The sequence below is a fragment of the Leucoraja erinacea genome, chromosome 4 (genome assembly GCF_028641065.1).
Source record: "Leucoraja erinacea ecotype New England chromosome 4, Leri_hhj_1, whole genome shotgun sequence".
NCBI classification, from domain to species: domain Eukaryota; kingdom Metazoa; phylum Chordata; class Chondrichthyes; order Rajiformes; family Rajidae; genus Leucoraja; species Leucoraja erinaceus.
Window position 1 is genome coordinate 23,068,628 of NC_073380.1, and position 22,985 is coordinate 23,091,612.

Below are 22,985 nucleotides of genomic sequence, written 5' to 3' on the forward strand. Positions count from 1 at the left end.
TCCTTATTCTTAAACTGTGTCCCCTGGTTCTGGATTCCCCAACATTCTGTACTTCCTGCTTCTAGCATGTCCAAACACTTAATAATCTTTTTTGTTTCAATAAGAATCCCTCTCATCCTTCTAAATTCCAGAGTATACAAGCCCAGCCGCTCCATTCTCTCAGCATTTGACAGTCCCGCCATCCCGACAATTAGCCTTGTGAACCTACCTCTCTCAATAGCAAGAATGTCATTTCTCAAATTTGGAGACCAAAACTGCACACAATACTCCAGGTGTGATCTCACTAAGGCCTTGTACAACTGGGGTTTGTTTAATATAGGGCCATGTTTGGCATCGACACCATGGTTTGAAGGGGCTGTTCCTGTCCTGCACTCTATATATTCTGTATTCTATATTCTAAAGGAAGGATTAAATAACACATGAATGTTATGAAAAATCTTTGGAGGGCTGCATGTGGAATTATGAAGTTGTAGAAATAATGGGATTCTGGCTGAAAGAAGTTGAAGAAAAGGCACTAAATATTTCTTCTAGCACAATGTCATGAAAAGTAGTGAAAGGAAGAAAAATAGAAGAGTGAGGAGGGTAGCAGTATCAATGAAGGACAATATTGGAGAGTTGGAAATGAAGAATATCATCGGGGTTCAAGGAAATAACTTATCTGTTTAGATATTTTTTTTAAGGTTTCCTCTTTTCATAGATTTCCCTATAGTGGCCAAAGAATTATTGGCACAGTTGTGTGAAGGGAAGTGGGTATAAATACTTAAAGTATGTAAAAGGGAAATATAAAATTCAGGGCTATGGGAGCAGCGCAATTGAGTGGAACTAATTGGATTGCTCTTGCATAGAGCTGTCATGCGCACTTTGGGCTGATGACCTCCTCTTGAGCTACAACCTTGCTGTGCTCCTTTGAAAACTACTCTGTTTAAAGGTGTTTTTCTCATTTTAATTGTTGATTACATAGCTGGAAGTTGCCTGGAAGTACTTTACAGGAGATGGCTGCAGGTTTACCATTCAAGTGGTGATTAGCTTCAATATGCATTCTGACATTGTGAGCTTCTCCCACACATTTCCACTGAGGGAGGTTATTAGGTCAAAGCTACTCACCAATTTATCATACAGCTCCCTTAATGAATATGAATTTACATGGGACTCAGCTGTTTAGTGATTCTCTAAGCAGATCATAATGCATGCTTCATCTCCTATAACCAGGAAGGTACATTTGTGCTAAAGATTGGCTTCAATGACATTGCAATTTAAGACACTATCTTGATCTCACTGAAGTTTCCAGAAAAATAGTCCCTAACTTAACGAATATATTTTTTTCTTCATTTCCAAATTTACCCCAGTTTCCTCATCCTGATCACCACTCTTCAGCGCATCAAGTTAATGGTGATATATTCTCAGATAGTTCAGCACAGAACTGGGTCACTTGGCTCATAATGTCCATGCCAACCTTTTTACCAATATATATTAATCTTTTATGCTGCTTTATACCAAATATACACACAAAGTGCTTCAATAACACAGCGAGTCAGGCATCATCTCTGGAGAAAAAGGATGGGTGGAACTGGATCAGGTTGGGACCTTTCTTCATATCAGTAGAGCTGGGGACCCGTATATATCACAGAGGTGGAGCAGTGAGAGAGAGAGCTTTACATAACTCCATTCAAAGGGAGGAAGAGCACTTATTCATGCAGGCATATCTTAAGGAGAGTTTGCAGAGTAGCAGACAACGTGTAGAAACAAGGAATGCATATTCCAGTTGACACCAAAGATAGACACACAGGTTGGAGTAACTCAGCGGATCAGGCAGCATCTCTGGAGAAAAAGGATGGGTGATGTTTTTGGTCAGGGCCCTTCTTCAGACTTCAGCCGAAGAACGGTCCCATCCCAAAATGTCATCCATCCTTTTTCTCCATTAATGCTGCCTGACTCTCTGAGTTACTCCAGTACTTTGTGTCTATCTACTTTTTAAATTATACTGATTCCCCACCATCAACTCCTTTTCTTTTGAGATGCGCGATATCCTTTGAGTTTCTCTTTAATTCTCCCCCATCCACTCTGAAAGTGCCTCCCCATTTTAATGTAGTAATCGTCCCTTCCATCCCATCCTCTGAGTCCCTGATCATTTCTTCAAGCACCCAATCTCTTTAATCACCTTCCCCTTCAAGATTCAAGATTCAAGAGAGTTTATTGTCATGTGTTCCAATTAGGACAATGTAATTCTTGCTTTGCTTCAGCACAACAGAATATGGTAGGCATGAATACAGAACAGATCAGTGTGTCCATATACCATCATATAAATATATACACATATCAATAATTAAACAGATAAAGTGCAAATAAACAGATAATGGGCTATTAATGTTCAGAATTTTGTTTGAGTTGAGTTTAATAGCCTGATGGATGTGGGGAAGTAGCTATTCCTGAACCTGGACATTGTAGTCTTTAGGCTCCTGTACCTTCTACCTGAAGGTAGCGGGAGATGAGTGTGTGGCCAGGATTTTGTGGGTCCTTGATGATGCTGTCAGCCTTTTTGAGGCAGCGGCTATGATAGATCCCCTCGATAGCAGGAAGGTCAGAGCCGATGATGGACTGGGCAGTGTTTACTACTTTTTGTAGTCTTTTCCGCTCCTGGGCACTCAAGTTGTCGAACCAAGCCATGATGCAACCGGTCAGCATGCTTTCTACTGTGCACCTGTAGAAGTTAGAGAGAGCCCTCCTTGACATACCAACTCTCCGTAATCTTCTCAGGAAGTAGAGGTGCTGATGTGCTATCTTTATAATTGCATCAGTGTTTTCAGACCAGGAGAAATCTTCAGAGATGTGCACGGCCAGGCATTTGAAGTTCTTGACCCTTTCCACCATCGTGGATATAAACGGGACTGTGGGTCCCCATCCTTCATCTTCCAAAGTCCACAATCAGTTCCTTGGTTTTGCTGATGTTGAGGGCCAGGTTATTGTGCTGGCACCATTTGGTCAGCCGGTCGATCTCTCTTCTATACTCTGACTCGTCCCCATCAGTGATGCGTCCCACAACAGTCGTGTCGTCAGCGAACTTGATGATGGTGTTCACACTATGAACGGCTATGCAGTCATGAGCATAGAGTGCATACAGCAGGGGGCCGAGCAGGCAGCCTTGAAGTGCTCCCGTGCTGATTGCCCATTCCATCCTGAACTCACTATTCAACATCCCGCAGATACCGATGATCTTAGATCATTTTCATTAATCACTTCCCTGGCACATACCTAAGGTTGCAGCGCCATTTACAGTCTGCACCTTCTACACCAACAGGCAGATGTTGTGTATGTGTGTGCGTGTCTCATATAGAGAGCCCATTCTACTATCCCCTATCTTGGTTTTCACACGTGGAATATCTTTCTTGGTTTTCACACTTGGTTTTCACACTCTAGGGGACGTGGAATCAAGGGATATGGGGAGAAGGCAGGCATGGGTTATTGATTGGGGACGATCAGCCATGATCACAATGAATGGAGGTGCTGGCTCGAAGGGCTGAATGGCCTCCTCCTGCACCTATTTTCTATGAAACATAGCAGAGCATTAGCAAGCAACAAAAACGGACACAAACCACAAGCCCTGCCTTATCACTTTGCCACACTTCTTCAATGCTGCAGTATCCCTAGAACCTTTCATTTCATTGCTTTCAGTACATCTTCCCTATATCACTAGAGGAAGCCATTTTAGGATCAAAACTGAGTATGCATCATCCTTTTCTTCAAACTTTAGTTACATATTTACTATGTCAAGTAAGTTTCTGAGAGAACACTGAAGAACAATTTAATATTTTTGTTGCTCTTCTGTTCATTTTGCAGCAACAGCTTCCTGTCAGTGAATAGTTATCTGCCTACTGCAAATGTCCAATTTCTGACTCATTGTATTAAGCTGAGAAATGAGTCAAGATTGCACAAATTCACTGGGGAGTTGCGTTCAGTTCAATTCAATATACTTTCTGGTCTTAAAAGGATGTCATCTGTTTTTTGTAATACCAGGAAACCTTCTGTAAGCTGATAATATGAATAAAGAACAGGATACATTTTGGGCTGATTAGATCAAGGTGTTTAAATGTTATAAATTGCAAGAGATGGAGCTAGAAACAGTCTTCCGAGGGGATTTGAGCGGGGTAACATAAATGTTGTCTCTCATTTTAATTCCTCGCCCTACAGGAAACAAAGAGTAAGGATTAACGGGTCCCTTTCAGAAAGGCAGGCAGTGACTAATGGGGTACCGCAAGGTTCAGTGTTGGGACCGCTGCTATTTACAATATACATTCATGATTTAGATGAAGGAATTAAAAGTAACATTAGCAAATTTGAAGATGACACAAAGCTGGGTGGCAGTGTGAAGTGTGAGGAGGATGCTATGAGGATGCAGTGTGACTTGGACAGGTTGGTTAAGTGGGCAGATGCATGGCAGATGCAGTTTAATGTGGTTAATTGTGAGGTTATCCACTTTGGTAGCAAAAACAGGAAGGCAGATTATTATCTGAATGGTGTCAAGGTGAAAAGGGGAAGTACAACGCAATCTGGAGGTCCTTGTTCATCAGTCACAGAAAGTAAACATGCTAGTGCAGCAGGCAGTGCAGAAAGCTAATGACATGTTGGCCTTCATAACAAGAGGAGTTGAGTAGAGGAGCAAATAGCTCCTTCTGCAGTTGTACGGGGCCCTAGTGAGACTGCACCTGGAGTATTTTGTGCAGTTTTGGTCTCCAAATTTGAGGACAATAGACAATGGGTGCAGGAGTAGACCATTCGGCCCTTCGAGCCAGCACCGCCATACAATGTCATCATGGCTGATCATCCCCAATTAGTACCCCATTCCTGCCTTCTCCCCATAGCCCCTGACTCCGCTATCATTAAGAGCCCTATCTAGCTCTCTCTTGAAAGCATCCAGAGAACCTGCCTCCACCGCCCTCTGAGGCAGAGAATTCCACAGACTCACCACTCTCTGTGAGAAAAAGTGTTTCCTCATCTCCGTTCTAAATGGCTTACTCCTAATTCTTAAACTGTGGCCCCTGGTTCTGGACTCTCCCAACATCGGGAACATTTTTCCTGCCTCTAGCATGTCCAAATCCTTAACAATCTTATATGTTTCAATGAGATCTCCTCTCATCCTTCTAAAATCCAGAGTGTACAAGCCCAGCTGCTCCATTCTCTCAGCATATGGCAGTCCCGCCATCCCAGGAATTAACCTTGTAAACCTACGCTGCACTCCCTCAATAGCAAGAATATCCTTCCTCAAATTAGGGGACCAAAACTGCACACAATACTCCAGATGTGGTCTCACTAGGGCTCTGTACAACTGCAGAAGGACCTCTTTGCTCCTATATTCGATTCCTCTTGTTATAAAGGCCTACATGCCATTCACTTTCTTCACTGCCTGCTGTACCTGCATGCTTACTTTCATAGATTGATGTACAAGAACCCCCAGATCCCGTTGTACTTCCCCTTTTCCCAACTTGATGCCATTTAGATAGTAATCTGCCTTCCTGTTTTTGCTACCAAAATGGATAACCTCACATTTATCTGCATTAAACTTCATCTGCATTGCATCTGCCCACTCCCCCAACCTGTCCAAATCACCCTGCATTCCCATAGCATCCTCCTCACAGTTCACACTTCCACCCAGCTTTGTGTCATCTGCAAATTTGCTAATGTTACTTTGAATCCTTTCATCCAAATCATTGATGTACATTGTAAATAGCTGCGGTCCCAGCACCGTGCCTTGTGGTACCCCACTAGTCACTGCCTGCCATTCTGAAAGGGACCCGTTAATCCCTACTCTTTGTTTCCTGTATGCCAACCACTTCTCTATCCATGTCAGCACTCTACCCCCAATACCATGTGCCCTAATTTTGCCCACTAATCTCCTATGTGGGGCCTTATCAAATGCTTTCTGAAAGTCCAGGTACACTACATCCACTGGCTCTCCCTTGTCCATTTTCCTAGTTACATCTTCAAAAAATTCCAGAAGATTAGTCAAGCATGATTTCTCCTTCGTAAATCCATGCTGACTCGGACCGATCCTGTTACTGCTATCCAAATGTTCGGCTATTTCATCTTTGATAATTGACTACAGCACCTTCCCCACCACAGATGTCAGGCTAACTGGTCTATAATTCCCTGTTTTCTCTCTCCCATCTTTCTTAAAAAGTGGGATAACATTAGCTACCCTCCAATCCACAGAAACTGATCCTGAGTCTATAGAACATTGGAAAATTATCACCAATGCATCTACGATTTTTAGAACCATTTCCTTAAGTACCCTGGGATGCAGACCATCAGGCCCTGGAGTTTTATCAACCTCAGTCCCATCAGTCTATCCAACATCATTTCATAGAAACATAGATAATAGGTGCAGGAGGAGGCAATTCAGCTATTCGAGCCAGCACCGCCATTCATTTCCTGCCTAATGGGCATTCTTGCTATTGTGGGAGTGCAGGTTAATTCCCGGGATGGCGGGACTGTCATACGTTGATAGAATGGAACAGCTGGGCTTGTATATTCTGGAATTTAGAAGGATGAGAGTGGATCTTGTTGAAAGATATAAGATTATTAAGGGATTGCATAGGCTCGAGGCAGGAATCATGTTCCTGATGTTGGGGGAATCCAGAACCAGGGGCCACAGTTTAAGAATTATGGGTAGGCTATTTAGAACGGAGATGAGGAAAAACTTTTTCAGACGGAGGGTTGTGAATCTGTGGAATTCACTGCCTGAGAATGCAGTGGAGGCCAATTCTCTGGATGCTTTCAAGAGAGAGATAGAGAGAGCTCTTAAAGATAGCAGAGTCAGGTGATATAGCGAGATGGCAGGAATGGGGTGCTGATTGTGCAGGATTAGCCATGATCATATTGAATGGTGGTGCTGGCCCGAAGGACCGAATGGCCTACTCCTGCACCTATTGTCCATTGTCTACTCGTATTGGTCTATTAGTCTGATACCCGCTGCATTTTACCAATGAAGGCGACAGCAAGCTTGACTAATAGACCTTATCTTCTGTCTGGGAATGCTGCAGTTTTCTGGACTCAATATTGAATACTATATATTTTGGGTAATTTGATTTCTCTGTATCGATCATTCAAGTGTGATATTGCCTCAGTTGATATTTTGTCTCCATTTTTTCTTTATTTTCTCAACAAGTAGAGGGTATGTCCAGTGTGTGCTGTCAAGCATGTCATCCTTCTCTACATTTTGGAACCCCTACTTTCTTTTATCATTCTGTCTTATGTAATGTTCTCTCCTCACACTTTAACTGCTCCCATTCCATCATTAACTTGATAACCTGGTTTACAGCAGGACAGAGGTGATTCCCACAATGGAGCAATTTAACAAATTTGGTTCTGAAGAAGGGTCTCGACCTTAAATGTCACCCATTCCTTCTATCCAGAGATCCTGTCAGTCCCACTGTCACTCCAGCATTTTGTGTCTATCTTTGGTTTAAACCAGCATCTGCAGTTTCTTCCTACAACAAATTTGGTCTTTTGCTCTGTCAATTAATCATTGATTTTTTCACATTAATTGTGAAAATCAATGTTGGCACCGTGCTTTCACCATGCCGGCACTGTGCTTTCACCATGTTGGCATCGTGCTTTCACCATGTTGGCACCGTGCTTTCACCATGTTGGCACCATGCTTTCACCATGCTGGCACCATGCTTTCACCATGCCGGCACCGTGCTTTCACCATGCTGGCACTGTGCTTTCACCATGCTGGCACCGTGCTTTCACCATGCTGGCCCAGAACTCCAGAGGTTCCTCCTGTTTAAACAGTTGTCTACTACCAGTTCTGTTTGGAAACAATCTGTGTTATCAGTGACATCATAAAGATTGATGGAGAAGCTGGTGAAATATTTGTATTGTTTTAATAAGTGACATTAGATTTAGTTTGTAAACCAGTGAATGGTTTCACGTTGATGACAAGAAATTGTTTTGATATTCACCCAAACTAACATTGAGTCTCCATCACTGAGATGAACAGAAGGGATTTCAATGTAAACCACTAACACTAATGCCATGTATTTTCAATAAGGAAAAATGCTTGCTTGACTGCAAACTGAATAAAAACTAGAGTGCTCATAAATACGGGTATATACTTCAAAATATGGGTAAAGTATCAGTATTTGGTTATGTGCTGTTAAAATATAGATTCTCTCTCCTGAGTTACCCTTGGAAGTATATTAGATTGGATTTTGTAATAGTCATTCACCATCCCGCATGAGGAGAAGTCAACCAACTTTTGCACATTGATATTTGTAAGGGAAGTCCATCTTTCAATCTGGTGTTGTTGAATCTTTTGGTGGAAAAAGGAATTATATGGATAAAACATATGTATATACATGTCTTGGATAAAGTCGAGACAAACTTATAAATCCAATTCGTTCCTTCCAAATCGGCGGAGTCTCTTTGAGGATTATATGAGTAGAATATATAAGAATCGAGAATGAATAAAGAATGAATGGGGTGTATTTAGGCTTTCATGTCCTATATGTGTAAAGCACAAGGGATTGGAGTAAGTTGATCAGTTTTATTTTTTAACTGTCTCTTTCTGAGCCAGAAGTAATTAGTATTTATAACATCATTGAGTCATAATGTCATATGACATGGAAACAGGCCTCTTGGCTGACCATATCAATGCTGGTCATCAATAACCAGTCTATGCTATTCCTATTTCCCAGCACATGGCCCATCGGCCTCCATTCCACAGTGTTTCAATAGAACTAAATATTTATCCAGGTCATCCAGAATTCCAGATTTTAATCACACGCATGGTGAAAGTATCATTCTTCAAATCTCCTGTAAATCTTCTGTCCTTTAACTTATACCAATTCCTTCACCCAGCTAAGCAGAAACGGTTTTCATTATCTACCCCATTAATGTTAGTCACAATTTTGTATGCTTCAATCTGGTCACCACTCAGCTCTCTCTATTCCATAGAAAACATACCCAGCCTATTCAGTCTCTCCTCATGGCTAAAACACTCCATCTCAGTGACATCTTAATGAATCTCCTCATCACCCCTTCATATGCAATCACCATTAGACCATATGACCATAAGACAGAGGAGCATATTTAGGCCGTTCAGCCCATCAAGTCTATTCTGCCATTCAATCACGGTTGATCTATTTTTCCCTCTCATCCCTATTCTCCTGTTTTCTCCCTGTAACCTTTGACACCCTTACAAAATAAGAACCTAGACAATAGACAATTGGTGCAGGAGTAGGCCATTCGGCCCTTCAAGCCAGCACCGCCATTTAATGTGATCATGGCTGGACATCCCCAATCAGTATCCCGTTCCTGCCTTCTCCCCATATCCCCTGACTCCGCTATTTTTAAGAGCACTATCTAGCTCTCTCTTGAAAGCATCCAGAGAACCTTCCTCCATCGCCCTCTGAGGCAGAGAGTTCCACAGACTATGAATCTATGAATCTATGAATCTCTGCTTTAAAAATATCTAATGACGGTGTCAGCAACCATCTGCGGCACTGAATTCCAGATTCACCCCCTCTCTGGCTAAAGAAAATCATCCTTATCTCCATTCTGAAGGTATGTCCTTTTATTCTGTGACTCTGCCCTCTGGTTTTTGGCTCTCTCATTAGTGGAAATATCCTTTCCATGTCCACTCTATTGATGCCTTTTATTATTTGGTAGGTTTGGATGAGATGCCGCCTCATACTTCTAAACTCCAGTGAGTACAGGCCCAGAGACTTCAAATGCTTCTCATCCATTAACCCAATCATCATGTATTTTGTCTAATGTAGTGAACTGAACTGCATATGGTATCCCAGCTGCAGCTGATAAAAATTTTACATAGTTTCCCCATGACATTCTTGCTCATATTATTTGCTCCAGTTTATGAAAGGCAGCACCAATTTGTCTTCTTAACCAGCTCTACTTACCTATGCTTTTGTCTTCACGATTTCCACATTGGATATTTACACTGAGATTCCTCTGTTCCTCAGTGGCTCCAGATATCCTACCATTGCAGCCTTATTCATTCTCAGAAAATGCATTACCTCATATTTTTCATGATTAAATTCCATTTGTCATTTCTCTGCCTTGTTTACCAACTGATCAACATCATTCTGAGGCCAAAGATTACCCTCTTTATTATTTTTAGCACCAACAATCTGCATTTCAATTTCAAATTTACCAAGCATACTTCATGCATTAATTTGTGATTCAGTTATCAAGCTGCACAGTGCTGCCAGAAATAGCATCTTACTGATGCAATGTTAAATCAATTTGCTTTTTGCTCTCTCCAAAAGCCAAAAGAGAATGTATATTGAAGACAAACAGACACAGTAAAACTCTGATCAGCTGGCACCCTTGGAACGGTGGTAGTGCCAAACTAACAGATTTTCAAGATAATTGGATGTTACTCTTATTAACACCCAAACATACTTTTCACTTTTCTTAGGTGATATGCAGTGGTATCACAATTTTTCCAGTGAACCCTGTGATTTAAAGGAAGCTGGGAAATATACAATCACTCTGCCCGCAGGCTGGATACTGTTCTTGGGCACAGATCCCCAGCTCAGGTTCAGTGTAGAAACAGGCCCTTTAACCCACTGAGACTGCGCTGACCAGCAATCACCACTATATACGGACAGTATCCTACACACTAAAGCCAATTTACAATTTTACCAAAGGTAAAATTGGAATATGGGTGGAACCGGGGCACCAGGAGAAAACCCACACGGTCACAAGGAGAACGTACAAACTCCATGCATACAGCACCTGTGCTCAGGATCGAACCTGGGTCTCTGGCACTGTTAGGTAGCAACTCTACCGCTGCACCACTGTGTCACTCATAACCAACCTTAAGCTCAGTCTTTTTCTTCCTACATTTAGGTTAATTGGCCACTGTAAATTGTCCCTGGTGTGTAAGTGAGTGATTGAATCTATGTGGAGACAATGAGAATATAGGTAGAATGAAATGAAATCACTGCAGTATGAGTTCAAAATGGTAGTTGATGGGCCATTTAAACTTCGTATCAAAACAGGACGGCACAGTTGTGCAGTAGTAGAGTTGTTGCCTCACAGCGCCAGAGACCCAGGTTGAATCCTGACCTTGGGTGCTGTCTAGTTTCCTCCCACATTCCAAAGATGTGCGAGTTTGTAGGTTAATTGGCTTATGTAAATTGCACCTAGCGTGTAGGAGAGAACTAGTGTATGGGGATCGCTGGTCGGTGCGGACTCAGTAGCCTGAAGGGCCTGCTTTCCCAGTGTATCTCTAAACTAAGGACTGTTTCCATGATGTGACTCTACAATAGTATAACCATTTGCAGAACCTTACTGTGTATAAATTGGTGTTCTGTTGCTAATGTATATCAGTGCCAACAAAATTTTATTAGATATTAAAGGGCCTGTCCCACTTTCCCGAGTTATTCACAAATTCTCCCGAGTTTTCAAACTCGCAGAATGTTCGTAACACGTCCGTAGGCAGACCGTGGATGTATCGTAGCGGCTCGTTATGCCAGCCGTAGGTACATGGAGCTATTTCTTTACTCGTGGACATTTTTCACCATGCTGAAAAAAAATCCCGACTTACCTGATGCCCCGAGTACCTATGGCTGGCATAAAGAGCCACTACGATATATCCACGGACTCCTACGGCCTCCTACGGCCTCATACGGCCTCGTTACGAACATTCTGCGAATTTGAAAACTTGGAAGAATTCTTGAATAACCCAGGAGAATTTGTGAATAACTCGGGAAAGTGGGACAGACCCTTAAGTAATTTGGGACATCCTGAGGTCATGAATAACACCATATAAATGCAAATTATTTTATTAATTTCACTCCCAAAGTAATACATTTTTCTTACTGATCGGATGGCTCAGCCCAAGTGGCATGCTGCTTTGCATTTGATTAGATTTATTCTTTAAGCCCACGTACTGCAATTACATTAATCTTTTGCTTCATTAATGCACCTTCATTTCTTTTTCAAAATGGAGCTAAGTACTGAAATCTGTGAATCTATGGGGATACGATGAGAATATAGGGAGAATAAAATGAAATCACTGCAGTATAAAGGGCCTGTCCCACGAGCCTGCGACTGCATGCGGCAAGCGGGGCCTAACGTGGTCGCTTGAGCCGTACGGCCTCGCGGGGCCGGTCCCACTTCGATCGCCGGAGCCGTATGGAGTTGTGCGGAGCTGGTCCCGACATCGCGTGGGGCTCCAAAAAACTGACACTGTCCAAAAATTCCGCGCATCAACGGCCTGCCGGCCCACAGTCCCATTGAGGCCGTACGCACCGCCTCAACGCCATACGCAGCGTCTTGACACCATACGCAATGTCTTGACGGCGTACGCCTTCGCTTGAACTTCACGTCAACTCGTATGGGATCACTTGACCTCCGCGCGGCCCCCACTTCCGGTTTGGTCGCGCTCGCAACATGCAGGCGCATGCTGGTGGGACAGGCCCTGTACAGGGATCACTCGACCTCTGCGCGGCCCCCACTTCCGGTTTGGTCTTGCTTGCCGCATGCAGTCGCATGCTCGTGGGACAGGCCCTTAAGTTCAAAATGGTGGTTGATGGGCCATGTAAACTTAGTGTCGAAACAGGATGGCACAGTTGTGCAGTAGTAGAGTTGTTGCCTCACAGCAGTTCCAGAGACCCAGGTTCAATCCTAACCTTGGGTGCTGTCTAGCTTCCTCCCACATTCCAAAGATGTGCTATTTTGTAGGTTAATTGACTTATGGCTCTCCGACATTTGGCATGTGCTGCTGAACTGACAGAAAATAATATAAAATCAAATATTAATAATCATGTTTTCTTTACAATATCATCGTGCCACAGAATTATTTTTGATAATTTAATAATTCATTTTGTTTCCTTAAACAAACTAAGTTAACTTTAAACCACTTAAATTGTAGAATGAATATAGCATTATTCCCACTCTCCCCCTGTATCATGTCAAAAAAGTTCTCCAAAGACTCTTTGGTAATCAAGAGTCAAGAATGTTTAATTGTCATTTGTACTGAATGGGAACAGTGACATTCTTATTTTTGGGTTTGTAAACACAGTAAATAAATAACTTAATAAACAACCAAAAAGAATTAAATGAATAAAATAATAACAATATAGTGCAAAACGATATAAAGCCCAAAGCCCTTAGTGCAACTAAGACAGTTCATAATTCGGAGTTTAGTTGAAGTTCTTAGAGTTCAATAGCCTGATGGTTGTTGAGAAGAAGCTGTTCCTTACCTGGACGTCACAGTTTACAAACTCCTATACCTTCTTCCCAACAACAGGAGTGAAATGAGAGCATACCAGGGTGGTGTGGATCCTTGATGATGCAGTTTTTATTTTTGAGCCAATGCCTCCTTTTGATCACTTTGATGGTAGGGAGGTTGTACCTATGTTGGGCTGGGCAGTGTAATCTCCTTTGTTCCTGAGCAATCGAGTCACCAAACCAGACTGTGATGCAACCAGTCTATATGTCTCAAACTATACAAACTGCCAAGAAGGAAAAGAGAGATCTGCATGTGGTTTTCTTAGATCTTGCCAATGCCTTTGGTTCGGTGCCCCATGAGACTCTTTGGGCAGCTTTTAATTTCTTCCCGGTCCCAGAGGTCACCACAAAGCTGGTAAAAGCTTACTTCCAGGACCTCCAGTTCTGCGTCACAACACAGAACAACACCACCGCCTGGCAACACCTTGAGGTAGGCATAATGGCAGGCTGTACAGTTTCTCCTCTGGTTTTCACCATGGCAATGGAGCTCATCATTCGAGCATCATGATGGATGGTCGGAGGGGAACGCTTGAAGAGTGGGCTGCGTCTTCCTCCAATCAGGGCGTACATGGATGACATGACCACAATAACAACAACAAAAGTATGCACCAAACGCCTGCTGGATAAACTCCAGAAAAACATCAAATGGGCACGAATGGAGATTAAACCCAGAAAATCCTGCAGTATTTCCATCGTCAAAGGCCGGCTCACTGACGAAAGGTTCCGCATCAATAACGAGACAATACCAACTGTCCTGGAGAAGCCTTGGGCGATGGTACACCGCATACCTCAAGGATGTAGAGCAGGTGGAATAACTCAGGCAGGATACAATCAGTGGCCTCAAGCAAATCAACAACACTGCTCTCCCAGGGAAGCTGAAGCTTTGGTCCCTTCAATTCAGTCACTGCCCCGACTCATGTGGCCAATTACCATCTACGAGGTCACTTTATCCCATGTCAACCAGCTGGAGAGACTGGTGAACTCACAAGTGAGGAAGTGGCTTGGGCTACCGAGATGCCTCAGCAGCATAGGGCTCTATGGGAATGGAGCCCTCTCACTGCCAGTCTCAAGCCTGGTGGAGGAGTACAAATGTGCCAAAGTGAGGCTGGACATGACACTAACAGAATCCCGGGACCCAATAATAAGAGGTGGCGCCCCTACCCTAGCAACAGGGAAGAAATGGACTCCAGCAGCAGTGGTACTGGACGCAAAATCCGCCCTCCAACACTGGGACCTAGTGGGCCATGTCCAACAAGGCCGAGGGGGCTTTGGCCTGGGGGCAATGAAACCTACCTGGCAAAAGGCAACTCCAGCTGAACATCGGCATCTGGTGGTGGAGAAGGTGCGCCACCAGAAAGAAGCAGCCAGGTGTGCTAAAGCCATATCCCAAGCCAAACAAGGCCGCTGGATGATGTGGGTTGGCGTTGAGAAGAGGAAGATCACATGGAGAGAGCTGTGGATCATGGAGTCAAATAAGTTGAGCTTCATTATCAGAGCCACATATGATGTCCTTCCCTCTCCCACAAACCTAAATCTTTGGCTGGGAGAGGATCCAGCCCACCCCCTGTGTGCAGTTCCAGCAAACCTCAAGCACATCCTGGTCGGTTATAAGACCAGCCTAACACAAGGCAGATACACCTGGCGACACAACCAGGTGCTGAGGTGTTTTGCAGCTGAACTCGAGTGCAAGAGAGTTACCACCAACGCCATGCCTATCAATGCCCAGATAACATTCCCGCAAATACCATCCTTCATCCGGGAAGGAGAGATACGGAGGACTAACCCCTCGCCTCTCAACTAATGCCCACTGAACGCAGCCAGGGACTGGGAAATGCGTCTTGACCTAGGCCAGGTGGGGTGCACGGGCTTTGTAGCCAGTTCCACCGCAAGGCTCCAGAGGGAAGTAGGAGTCAAAGGGCAGGCACAAAAGAGGGCAATAAAATAACTTGCCAATGCCGCCAAACGGAGCAGTCACTGGCTGTGGCTGAAGAGGAAAGATGCTGTCTGGGCTGCCACGTGACCATCTAGAGGCTATCAATAAGACACACACCCAGGTCTGATCAATCTGCAGTGGGCTTGCCTCGACTGAGGGTGTCTTGTGATAAAAGACCGAAACACCTAGTGACGTTGAGGTACACAACTGAAGATGTGTCTGATTGCTAGCAAATTCACCTAGTGGTCATACCCAAGAATGCCAATTGTAGTGAAATCTTAGGGATTGTAACATCCAGTCCTACTAATCAATCAAGAGAGTTGATAGACTGAATCTACACAATCTTCCAAGGAAGTTGTGGCATTTTTGGCTTTCTTTATGATTGCATGAAGGTGCTGGGTCCAGGACAGAACTTCAGAGATATTTGTGCCTAGGAATTTGTGCCTTTGTGTCTTTTTTACAACAAAATGTGCTGAATATGTTCAGGTAATCCTTTCCCTTGACCTGTGATCATTATGATTCATTATATTTCAGTGACAAGGAGATTTCGCGAGAATTTGTCACATTACTGAGTTGTCTTGGCAAAGGACAGCACGACTGCTACTAGCAATGGAAATTTTATTTTAATAAACCATTCCAACAAAAAGCTGCCAAGGGGCAAAAACCTACCACACACATGTATGGAGAAAATAAAGATGTCAAGATTAAAAAGGAATGCATTGACAGGAATGCACTGTGTATTGAAATGCAGAATAATAAGATAACTTGCAGCACATTGAATAATTTTTCTCTTTATTTAATTTTGGCAGAATTTCATGTAAATTGGTTTATATGTTATGGATATAATAAAAATATTAATTATTACAATACCTTAAAATGTCTTGAAGCACACTAAGCAGTGAATGAATCACTATGCCATGCTTCTGTACTATCCACTAGTCCACCATAATATGAATGACTAGTTAAGCTGCTTTAACTGAAGAAGGGTTCTGACCCAAAAAGTTGACTACCCATGTTCTCTGGAGAGTTGAGTTCTCACAGAGTTGAGAGAGAGAGAGAGAGCGCTGAGTTACTCCAGCACTTTGTGTTTTGTTCTGGAGTTCAGTATATGCAGTTCCTTGTTTCTCCAAGTTGATTTTATTGTCAGCTAAAGGATATATGTTGGCCTGGTCATGAAGCAAACACCCTTTCTTTTTCAAAATACCATGGGATCTTGCAACAACACCATACTCAGCCCAACAATAGAGCAATACCAGGAACAATTATGGCTAATTGTAGAGTGAATAAAGTGGTTAAAAAGAAGAACAGTTGAATGGTGCTGTCTCCCAAAGCCTGGGAATATGAACACACTTAAAAATAAAATGGTGTAGGAACTCAATGGGACAAGCAGCACCTGTGGCGGTAATGGGGATATGAGAGGCAAGAGTATGGATGATCATTAAACTGAATGTTTTAATGTTAAGCACCAGCACAACCAAGCAAAAGCAAAATTATTTAAATTAGTGAAAATTAAGTTTATACAAGATCTTGAGAAAAGCGTTTGAATTTCACTCGGGGTTATCCTTGACATTATCATAAGATGTTTTTTGTAAACAACAAGAAACAAATTAATAAAAAGTATCTCAAATTTCTGCAGACTTAGGTCAAAGGAGACTGGGAACACATTCAATTAAGTTATATAAAAAAATACAACTATATAAAAGTATATAAAATATAAAATTATAAGAGGCATAGTTAGGGGTTAGACGGTCAGAACATTTTCCCTACGGTGAAAGTCACAGACTAGAGGGCATAGCTTTGCGGAGAGAGGAGTACATTTTAAAGGAGATGTGCAGAACATGTTTTTTACATAGATGGTGGATGCCTATAATGAGCTGTCAGTGCTGGTTGTGGAGGAGAAGGGTACATTATCCCTGCTTTACCTTTGATGGTGTCAATTTGATTTGTCTTAAATTAAAAGAACAAAAGATATCCAGAAAAAGATGAATTATTTACCAGGATTATGATTATTTAACATTACTATGTTCTTAAAATATGCATTTAGCCTGGGTTTTTTCATTGCCAATATTTTTTTACAGCCGCAGACCTACAAGCTAAAGAGTTGATTGTGCTATGGTCTTGAATGTGTCATTTGAAATTCGATTTTACACATCCCTTTGGTCTTGGCTATTGATTTATTCGCATTACCTCTTTTGCTATCTGCTATTTCCAGCTGCTGTCTTACTACTCTACCAAAGTTCAGGGTCTGATTTTCAAATTTACCAGAATAAGCATTCAAAGGATTATTGATTTATTCAATTGAGTTCCCAAATGCAAGTAATTCTGCATCCTCACTGGCCAACTTTCATCATATATTGCCCTACTTCAGTTTAGTAAAACTGATATTTCTAGCACAGAATCTGAATCCTTTAAGCTCTCTCTTCTTTATCTCATCTCCAATTTAACAGATTCTGGCGTCCTTTAATATCTCACCCTCGCAGCCTAGTCTTCACATCCCACTCTTGGCAGAGAGTATTGACGTTGTAAGTGTTAGTTGAAGCTCAGTGGTAGCCTCCTTATCTCTCAATCAAAAACCTGTGTGCTTAAATTGCATTCCAAGCACTTGACTGCACTATCTAAAGCAGTACATTCCTAAACTGCTGTTCATGGCTAAAGGAGAGGCATGAGCATTTGATGGCGTGTCACAGATTTGGAATAGATTTAACCTACAGGTTACACTCAGGTGGTAGTATAGGTCTGAGCTAAGGGAAGCTCTGCATCCAAAACTCACTCACAGTGCAGTGGAAGGCCATGGTCTGTTGATGACAGGCACCATTGTAAAGGTATCCAAATCTCTCCAGATGCTTTGTTATGGGAAAAATCGGTGGGAGGTGGTCTATGCTGTGCCGTAGTGTGTTGTGGCTCCAATGACACCAGGAGAGGTGAGAGGACAAACAGTGGCCAGGGAACAGAAAACTATCCTGGGGAGAGCAAATGGGTAAAGAAACTCTCTTTTCATCTACTTGATGAAAGGAGTGAAAGGAAAGACAAGAGGGATGGAGAGACTATAGAAAAAGATTGCTGAAAGGATTGCCTTCTGGTCCTGAGTGATGGCTGAGGAACAGAGTGAAGTAAAAATGTAAGCATGTGTGCTCTGCATCTGTTTATTTGGTCTGAGTGAAAACCTACATAGTTGCTCTGATATCAGATTTAAGATTTGTTTGATCCACATTTTACTTATATGTGAAAGAAAGAAAGAACTGCAGATGGTAGTTTGCACTAAAGATAGATACAAAATGCTGGAGTAACTCAATGGCAGGCAGCATCTACTCCAGAACCACTGAGTTACTCCAGCATTTTGTGTCTATCTGTTATTTTTATAGTTTGGGTTCCTCAATCCTATTCCTGCTAACCCACGGTCCTTAGAACACAATGTGGATCAGGCTGTATCTCTTAACAATGTGGATAGGCCATATTTCTGGGTTGGAAGCCTTCTTTAGACTCCAAAGACTTTTTCAAGATTCCAGCTTGTGCAGGTCCGTGTATAGATCTGCAATGAGTGAAGGAATATATCCAGAGATATTTCTCCCAACCTAAATTAGATTGTAAACCCAATTATCTTCTACTGTGATAGTGCTAAAAACAAATAAAATGTCTAACAATTGGCATTGTGGCAATTAATTCTACTCTAATGACATAATAGGTTAACGGGAACAGGATTAGGAAAGTCTTGACATGAAAAATGTAAAAACATCTGATTTACTCTCATGATGGAATAGAATTGTTGCAGAGTAGAATAGGAAGCACCATCTATTGAATAATGCAAACAAGAAGAGGTTAAGATTAAAAGCCATGAACATCCACAAACCTGATCAGACATATGTTCTTTAGCTGAAGTGAATAATTGTATTTTAAGTATGGAAATTAAATTTTTATTTTCTTGTAATGAGTCCATAGCATAGGCTTCATTTCAGACATCAGATGTCCTCTAGGTGGACAAGGTTCAGAAAAGATTTTATGTGGATGTTGCCAGGACTAGAGGGTGTGAGCTATAGGGAGAGGTTGAGTAGGCCGGATCTTTATTCCATGGAGCATAAGAGGATGAGGAGAGAACTTATAGAGGTATCCAAAATCATGAGAGGAATAGTTTGGATAGATGCACAGAGTCTTTTACCCAGGGTGGGGGAATCGAGGTCCAGAGGACATACAGTGGCTTGCAAAAGTATTCATACCCCTTGAACTTTTCCACATTTTGTCACGTTACAACCACAAACGTAAATGTATTTTATTGGGATTTTATGTGATAGACCAAAACAAAGTGGCGCATAATTGTGAAGTGGAAGGAAAATGATACATGGTTTTCAAATTTTTTTACAAATCAAAAACTGAAAAGTGTGGCGTGCAAAAGAATTCAACCCCTTTTACTCTGATACCCCTAAATAAAATCCAGTGCAACCAATTGCCTTTAGAAGTCACCTAAGTAGTAAATAGAGTCCACTTGTGTGTAATCTAATCTCAGTATAAATACAACTGTTCTGTGAAGGCCTCAGAGGTTTGTTAGAGAACATTAGTGAACAAACAGCATCATGAAGCCCAAGGAACACACCAGACAGGTCAGGGATAATGTTGTGGAGAAGTTTAAAGCAGGGTTAGGTTATAAAAAAATATCCCAAGCTTTGAACATCTCATGGAGCACTGTTCAATCCATCATCCAAAAATGGAAAGAGTATGGCACAACTGCAAACCTACCAATACATGGCCGTCCACCTAAACTGACAGGGCGGGCAAAGAGAGCATTGACCAGAGAAGCAGCCAAGAGGCCCATGGTAACTCTGGAGGAGCTGCAGAGATCCACAGCTCAGGTGGGAGAATCTGTCCATAGGACAACTATTATCAATCGTGCACTCCACAAATTGGGCCTTTATGGAAGAGTGGCAAGAAAAAAGCCATTGTTGGAAAAAAGCCATAAGAAGTCCTGTTTGCAGTTTGCCACAAGCCACGTGGGGGACACAGCAAACATGTGGAGGAAGGTGCTCTGGTCAGATGAGAGCAAAATTGAAGTTTTTGGCCTAAATGCAAAACGCTATGTGTGGCGGAAAACTAACACTGCACATCACCCTGAACACACCATCCCCTCTGTGAAACATGGTGGTGGCAGCATCATGCTGTGAGGATGCTTTTCTTCAGCAGGGACAGGGAAGCTGGTCAGAGTTGATGGGAAGATGGATGGAGCCAAATACAGGGCAATCTTGGAAGAAAACCTGTTAGAGTCTGCAAAAGACTTGAGACTGGGGTGGAGGTTCACCTTCCAGCAGGACAACAACCCTAAACATACAGCCAGAGCTACAATGGAATGGTTTAGATCAAAGCATATTCGTGTGTTAGAATGGCCCAGTCAAAGTCCAGACCTAAATCCAATTGAGAATCTCTGGCAAGACTTGAAAATTGTTGTTCACAGACGCTCTCCATCCAATCTGACTGAGCTTGAGCTATTTTGCAAAGAAGAATGGGCAAACATTTCAGTCTCTGGATGTGCAAAGCTGGTAGAGACATACCCCAAAAGACTTGCAGCTGTAATTGCAGCGAAAGGTGGTTCTACAAAGTGTTGGCTCAGGGGGGCTGAATACTTTTGCACGCCAGACTTTTCAGTTTTTTATTTGTAAAAAAATTTGAAAACCATGTATCATTTTCCTTCCACTTCACAATTATGCACCACTTTGTGTTGGTCTATCACATAAAATCCCAATAAAATACATTTACGTTTGTGGTTGTAACATGACAAAATGTGGAAAAGTTCAATGGGTATGAAAACTTTTGCAAGCCACTGTAGGTTCAAGGGAAAAAAAATTAATAGGAATCCTAGGGGTATCTTTTTCACACAGAGGCTGGTGAGTGCATGGAACAAGCTGCCAGAGGAGGTTGTTGAGGCTGGGACTATCCCATCATTTAAGAAACAGTTGGACAGGTACATGGACAGGACAGGTTTGGAGGGTTATGGACAAAGTGCAGGCGTGGGACTAGGGTAGATGGGCCATTGTTGGGCCAAAGGGCCTGTTCCACACTGTATTACTCTGAGTAAAAAGTAAGGGACAATTTCTGGATGAGGGATTGCCAATCTAGCAGCCAGATTTCCAAGCCATTGATCCAGAGACTAGAGTTGAAATTCTGCCATGGCAGTTGGGCATTTAAATTCAAGTCATTAAATAATTTTGGAAGTAAAAATCTAAAGCCAACAACAACAACAAAACAACTTGATTGTTCTAAAATCCCAAGATTCAATAACACACTTCAGGAAGGAAATTTGCCATCCTTATCAGGTCTGATTTATATGTAACTGCAGACCCACAAATGTGGATTCATCTTAAATGTCTCCTCAGTTCAGTGGCAAGTAGGGATGAACAATAAATGCTGTCATTGTCAATGACATTGACTGTGGAAATGAATTAAAGTGAACCAAGATACACATTTGCACTGAAAATAGACACAAAATGCTGGAATAACTCAACGGAACAGGCAGCACCTCTGAATAGAAGGAATGAGTGACATTTCGGTTCGAGACCCTTCTAGATCTGGCTGAGTTACTCCATCATTTTGTGTCTATCTTTGGTGTAAAGCAGCATCTGCAGTTCCTTCCTTCACATACACATTTGCACCCTTGATAATGCAGGAGTGGTCAGAACCAAGAGCTGGTCTCAAAGTATGAGTTCACCATCCAGTACTGAGAAGAAGAGACATTTTTCCACCCAGAGCGTGTAAAATCCGCAGTGGCTCAGATGTTACGCATTATCAAGATTGATAAATGTTGGTCCCGGAAAGTGCTGCCAAGATAAAAGATGCCCTCTGTTCTTATTTAACAACCATGTGTAAAGCAGCAAATTCTGTTTGTTATTTTCTTTTAAATCTCTTGCCAACTATTTATCTGTTTAACTGTTCTCATTATCCTTATTAGTGAATGCCTGTGATGTGCAGTTGAAGAAACTGGTGACATGAGCATTATATCTTCATAATGAAAGGATCGAGGGTGTGATTAAGCAAGGGGAATTAGACTATGAGATTAAATTTACATACGTAAAAAGAAAAAGAAATAGTGACGACAAATTTAGGTCACTTACATTAAGAAATGGGAGAAATTATGATGGAGAACAAAGAAATGGAAGGAACAGTAAATATGCTAGTTCTATCTTCATGAAAGCCGACATAAATTATTTATCTGAAATGCTAGTAGCAGAAGAGTCCATTGAAAGGAGGAATTAAAGGACATTTGCATTGATAAAGAAAATGAAACTGGAGAAATTAGTCATGTTGTACAGCAAATGTTGATCACCATGCCTGTCCATACCAATCCCATCACTTGCATTCATTCCTTATTCCACTATGCCCTGCTTATTCAAGTAGCTGTAAATGTGCCTCGTAAATTTGTTACTGTTCCTGTCTCTATACTACCTTGTCTGGAAGTATATTTCATTCCTGTTACCAACTGCTCCTTGTGTGAATAATCTACACATTAGATCCTCTTTAAACCTTCTCTTTCACACCCATGCCATCCAATTATAGACCCACCTATGGGAAACAAACTTTGTGATCTACTCTCTTAATGCCTCTCAATATTTGATTTTCTTCAATCATGTCACTTCTAAGTCTCCTTTGCTCCAAGGAAAACAACCTATCCCATCTCTCCTTATAACTCAAATCCCCACTACAAACAACTCAGAAAAACTTTTCCGCATTCATTTAGTGTAATCACATCTTTCCTGTGTGGACCACATCTGTGTGCTATACTCAAGTGCAGCCTAACCAATACTTTGTAAAATTATAG